This window comes from Apostichopus japonicus, chromosome 6, assembly GCF_037975245.1.
Source record: "Apostichopus japonicus isolate 1M-3 chromosome 6, ASM3797524v1, whole genome shotgun sequence".
Taxonomy (NCBI): domain Eukaryota; kingdom Metazoa; phylum Echinodermata; class Holothuroidea; order Aspidochirotida; family Stichopodidae; genus Apostichopus; species Apostichopus japonicus.
In genome coordinates, this window is record NC_092566.1 from 17,719,968 (window position 1) to 17,726,029 (window position 6,062).

Here is a 6,062-nt window from a genome sequence, read left to right on the forward strand (position 1 = left end):
TTGATCGGAATTGCGGTCTAGGAGGCGTTTGCGACACACATTTTGCTTTTTTTTCAAATTCGTCTCATCATTCTCTACATATCTTGTGGTTTAATGATTTTCCTACATGTTGACCATAGGCGTACGGGACCATTTCAGTTTGGGGGGGGGGCAGAACTTTTTGTGCCCGAAAGTTCCCGTGACACTATCTAAGCGGAGCGCCACCATCGTTTGGCGCGTAGCGTACAAGAAAATTTTTGGCAAACAATGCCTCTCAGATTGCCGGAAACGGCACTTCTGAGGCCTTGCAAGTTGCATCTAAACATTCTTTATTTTATAATCTCACGTTTTAGAAATTTACACTTCCCCAAAAATTTGGTAAATTAGAAGAAGAAGAACAGGTAACATCACTTTGAAGGGAAAAATGGGACAGTATATTTTTTAAGCTCCTATTTAGTTACCTTATTTATTATTTTAACATAGTACTCAGCTACCTCCAGGAAAACATACATTGTTCAACGACACGTAGGGGGGATAATGTCGCTGTGTCGGGTGAGACTGCAATTTGTCTCAGAAAAAAAGTATAAAATATAACAAAGAATATGATAAACCTGCACCCCGCCCCCCCCCCCCCCATCCATGAAAAAGAAAATGTTTCTTATTAACACTCATGTTGGGGATGTCCAGGTCAAGGGCGGCGGAAGCACTTTTAATCTGGGGGGGGGGGGGCACCGACATCAATTCAAAGGGCACTTTGCAGAAATTCGATTGGACTGATGCAGCCTTATATTTAGTACCCTTTATAACTCTTATTGCATTATCATATTTGTGTATACACATCACTCCATCAACACCCCCCCCCCCCCCAAAGGAAAATATGCATAATAGCACCGCAATATCCAATTCGCAAATTGGGAAACCAAGAACAATTTTTCTTTTGAGACAAAATGAGGTGAAATCATGCTAGTTGCTAATGTAGGAATCTTCCGAATTAAAGTTTTTTTTCTTGTTAATATCTTAACAAATTTTTTCCATTCAAAATAGCTTTGAGTTTGCCCCACAGAAATTCATTAAAAGTCACGGGCTTAGCCAGGATTAGCAACGTTGTATGCACGACTATCTGAGCGGAGCGCCACCATCGGTTGGCGCGGAACGTACTAGAAAATTTTTGGTTTAACAAACCCCTCAGATGGCCGGAAACGGCCCTTCCCGAGTGTTCATTCTGGTTCCCTGGCCTCTTGCTAACTTGAGGCACCTCAGGCACGTGCCCCCTGTGCCCCCCGGTTCCGCCACCCAGGGGCGTAGCGAAGGGTTTTTTGTTGGGGGGTGTGGAGAATTTGATTGCCGAGATCTGGAAGTGGTGACTGAAATGGGGGAGGGGTCTAAGGGGAGTGGGTGTCTCCCTCCCCTTTGGAAAATTTTTAGTTTTGAAACGTCCTTAGAAGCAATCTGGTGTATATTTTAAGTCAAATTTGATTTGCCGACGGATCTGGAAGTGGTGACTGAAATGAGGGAGGGGTCTAAGGGTAGGGGGTCTACCCCTCCCCTTTGGAAAATTTTTAGTTTTGAAACGTCGTTAGATGCAATCTGGTGCATATTTTTGGTGTGGAGAATTTGATTGCCGAGATCTGGAAGTGGTGACTGAAATGGGGGAGGGGTCTAAGGGTAGGGGGTCTACCCCTCCCCTTTGGAAAATTTTTAGTTTTGAAACGTCGTTAGATGCAATCTGGTGCATATTTTAAGTCAAATTTGGCACGGAAGAAGCTCCCGTTCTCCTTTTCTCTATTCAGCTTTCCTTCTTTCTTCCCCTTCCGCTCTCTTCACCTTTTCTCCTTTTGCCGACAGACCCAAAATTTGCCGACAGCGACCAAATTATTGGGGGGGTGTGACACCCCCCCACACCCCCGCTCGCTACGCCCCTGCCGCCACCCTTTGTCCAGGTAAACAATTGACTAGTTAGAAAAAAATTGATCGAGCAAAAGCGTGGGAGCCCAGATGAACTGCGCTTACGGTGGTGTTACACGGAAATATTCGGGCATCATGATGCTAAATAAAGAAAATCATAGAATTGTCGGGCAAAAATTTGAAAAAGATTCGGGCAAGCTACTGCATATATATATTCATATTTCATATATATTCAATGTATGTGTGGCTAAATGTGTAAGACTGCATTGACTCCTTACATAAGTGCTCATTCTGGACACTCAAAGAGTAGACTTCAGAAATAAGAGATCTGCCAAGCAAGATGATATACCAAATTGGAATTGGTCTAAAGTCCGAGTGCAGAAAACTGGACTCGAATACTATAAACGTGTATGGGTATTACACATTTCTTTGTGGGTATACTGTACGGGTGGGATCAACATTAAATACGTGTTTGTTGCCATATTGTTCAGTTCAGTGGTGTTGTTATTGTTTGTTGTGTAGGGCAATCAATCTTGTAAAGCTTTATACAACAGACACATCCCTACCTGTGATTCATTGATTAACGGTAAACTGTAACCGTAGGTGCTTTTTTGTTTTTTAAATTATGTGTTGCAACTTACCAGGTAGAAACAATTAAACACAAGAACACTGTGATACAACAAATTTAAACACATTGTTAGTAACAGATGATGAGGCCGCAAATGAAAGTATGAGTTCATGTATAAGAATTCAAAATAATAACAATTTTGGAAGCTAGGAAAGTTTTAAAGAAAATGGTTACACATCTCTAAAAGAGTAATGGCGTTCCGTTATAACAATTCCTCATTCATATAAACACTTAACAGACATGCCGTTTTACCTGCAACTTTAAACCAGGGAGTTGAAAAAAAATATTCATCTGTTTGCACAAATCGTAGATACAACCCTCAGTGTCAACGTGTAAATTGTGTAAACAAGAGTACAACGACACAGGATTCGGTATTTGAGCAGGTTTCCAATAACATGTTTTTGTACTTTTTGGAATTATATCTTTCTTTCTTTCTTTAAAAAAAAAATGCAACTTCTCAAAAGAACCAACATTTCTTCCAATCCTTTGTATATTGAATTTGTTTCAAAACAAATAAATGATAACAATCAACCGCAAAGTAGAAGGTTAAAAACACTCCCCGGCGTTACAAAGAAGTTTCATGCTGAAAGCAGTCAATGATGCGTTTCCAAATTTCATGTGATTTGTTTTGCTAATAGTCCTTACCATTGTCTGCAAACCAGTGGCGTAGGAAGGTACTTTTGAGTGGGGGGCTGAAGACTGATGGCCGGCCTGGGGGAGGGGACACCCCCTCCCCTTTGGAATTTTTGGCATTTCCAGGTGGCCTCAGATGCAATTTGGTGCAATATAGCACACTTCAACACCCGCTCTAATTTGTAGACTTAATTTTGTATTTTCACCTGGCCTTAGATGCAATTTGGTGCTCCAAATGAGATTTTTTTCTCATTTGAAAATGAAAAAGGGGTTTTCTGACTTGCGAACCGGGGGGGGGGGCGGAATGATACTTCCGCCCCTCCACATTTTTCACTGGGGGGCTGGCGCCCCCCCAGCCCCCCCGGTTCCTACGCCCTTGCTGCAAACATTTTTGCATTTATCGTGCTCAATTTACACAACGTATTTTGTTTAAATAACTTATTTATATAGCGCATTATACCGACGGTCTCAATGCAACTAATTATAACGTTGCTGTCCATAGGCGTACGAGGCGGGGGGGGGGGGCAGACTGCCCCCCCCAAATTTCCAGAGGACAAGAAATTCGGGCAAAAGTCCTGAAAAATTCGGGCAGCCTAAGAGGAGAAAAATATATTTTTTCTCCTCTTAGGCTGCCCGAATTTTTCAGGACTTTTGCCCGAATTTCTTGTCCTCTGGAAATATATATATATTATATATATATATATATATATATATATAGATATATATATATATATATTATATTTATATATATATATATATTTATATATATATATATATATAATATATATATATATATATATATATATATTTCCAGAGGACAAGAAATTCGGGCAAAAGTCCTGAAAAATTCGGGCAGCCTAAGAGGAGAAAAAATATATTTTTCTCCTCTTAGGCTGCCCGAATTTTTCAGGACTTTTGCCCGAATTTCTTGTCCTCTGGAAATTTGGGGGGGCAGTCTGCCCCCCCCCCGTGCCCCCCCCCCCCCCCACGCCTCGTACGCCTATGATGTTGACAAGCAGAAATTGGCTAAAAACCAATTTTTATGTTTTTTGTTGAAGCTTATTTTTTTACAAATGACGTCATTAATAACGCAGGCATGAACTTACATGGTCACTCAGGCAGCTACCCACTACGTTTGAACTTGAACGGACTTACTCGCGAAACTGTTTTGCTCACTCACTCACTCACTCACTCACTCACTCACTCACTCACTCACTCACTCACTCACTCACTCACTCACTCACTCACTCACTCACTCACTCACTCACTCACTCACTCACTCACTCACTCACTCACTCACTCACTCACTCACTCACTCACTCACTCACTCACTCACTCACTCACTCACTCACTCACTCACTCACTCACTCACTCACTCACTCACTCACTCACTCACTCACTCACTCACTCACTCACTCACTCACTCACTCACTCACTCACTCACTCACTCACTCACTCACTCACTCACTCACTCACTCACTCACTCACTCACTCACTCACTCACTCACTCACTCACTCACTCACTCACTCACTCACTCACTCACTCACTCACTCACTCACTCACTCACTCACTCACTCACTCACTCACTCACTCACTCACTCACTCACTCACTCACTCACTCACTCACTCACTCACTCGCACGCACGCACACTTCCTCACAATTCTGATGTAGGGTGAAGTACAATATAACATCTCCCTATCTATACATTACATGCAGGGAGATGAGATAAAGTACATAACGTTTCTGTGTGCTTTTTTGCCTTACGGTGTATGTGTGTGCGTGTGTTAGACTTGCCTTCTGAAGACTGTGCCTCGAAGGCAAAATAAAACACACTAACTCCATATACGTCTCTGACGAAATGTAAAGGCTAACTTGACAAGAAGATTGTAAAAAGGTATTCCAACCTTTTGCCTTGAATGCAATAATGGTTTAATATGGTAAGTTACGCTGGGAGGGTTTGTCACTGATAATGATACTTGAATGGTTTTTCAAATATGTGAAATAATTGGGATTGTTTTGTTCTTTTTTCTCGCGATATCCATGAATTGCGCTTAATGCCTCGCTTCGCAAGATTTGAATGAGCAATGGCCTTGGTCACAAGGGCAGTTAGACAATCAGGTCATACCACGGTAGATGTCATAAAAATCAGATCGAGTCCCGGCCTTCATTATTTCTCGGAACATTAACTGAGATAAAAAAGCAAGTTAAATCGCTAAAAAAGGTTACAGTTAATAACAAGTATAATGATGTCAGCAGTTATTTTTACGACGTTTAAGCGACAACAAATGTGGGAGAAACCCGCAAGGGTTTATGGGTTACAACTTACACATCGTTTTATTGGTTACGATCCGAAGTAATATTTCCAACTCAAATGCTTTTTGGGACACATTCTTTAGGCCCGAATTTGTAGCTCCCAATATCTTTAGACCATTCGGACCCACATTTCGTGCGTTCAACTTAAGGGGGGGGGGGGGGGAGAAAATATTTTTTAAGCCAGTTTGATTGCGCCAAATATTTTGGGACCATATTTGGGACAAAATTTCATTGGGCCCAAGTTTTGGGAAGGGGCCAAAATTTTAAAATTGCAATAACTCCACAACTGAACATCGGATTGTATCCAAACTTGGAATACAGTTGTTGATTAATAGCTGGTACATGAAGGCCTACATTTTTGTGGGACCATCCAAAAAATATTCCGGATTCATATTTTGGCTAGGTGAGCCGAAATTTACTTTCATCTCAAACGCATTTCGGGGACACATTCTTTGGGCCCAAAACTTTTGAAGCCTAATATATTTGGGCCCACATTTGTTTGGGACGGGGGCAAATATATTTTTCAGTCAGTTTGTTGGGCCAAATACTTTTAGGACCATTTAAGCGCAAACGTTTAGTGGGCCCAACTTTTTGGGAGGGCC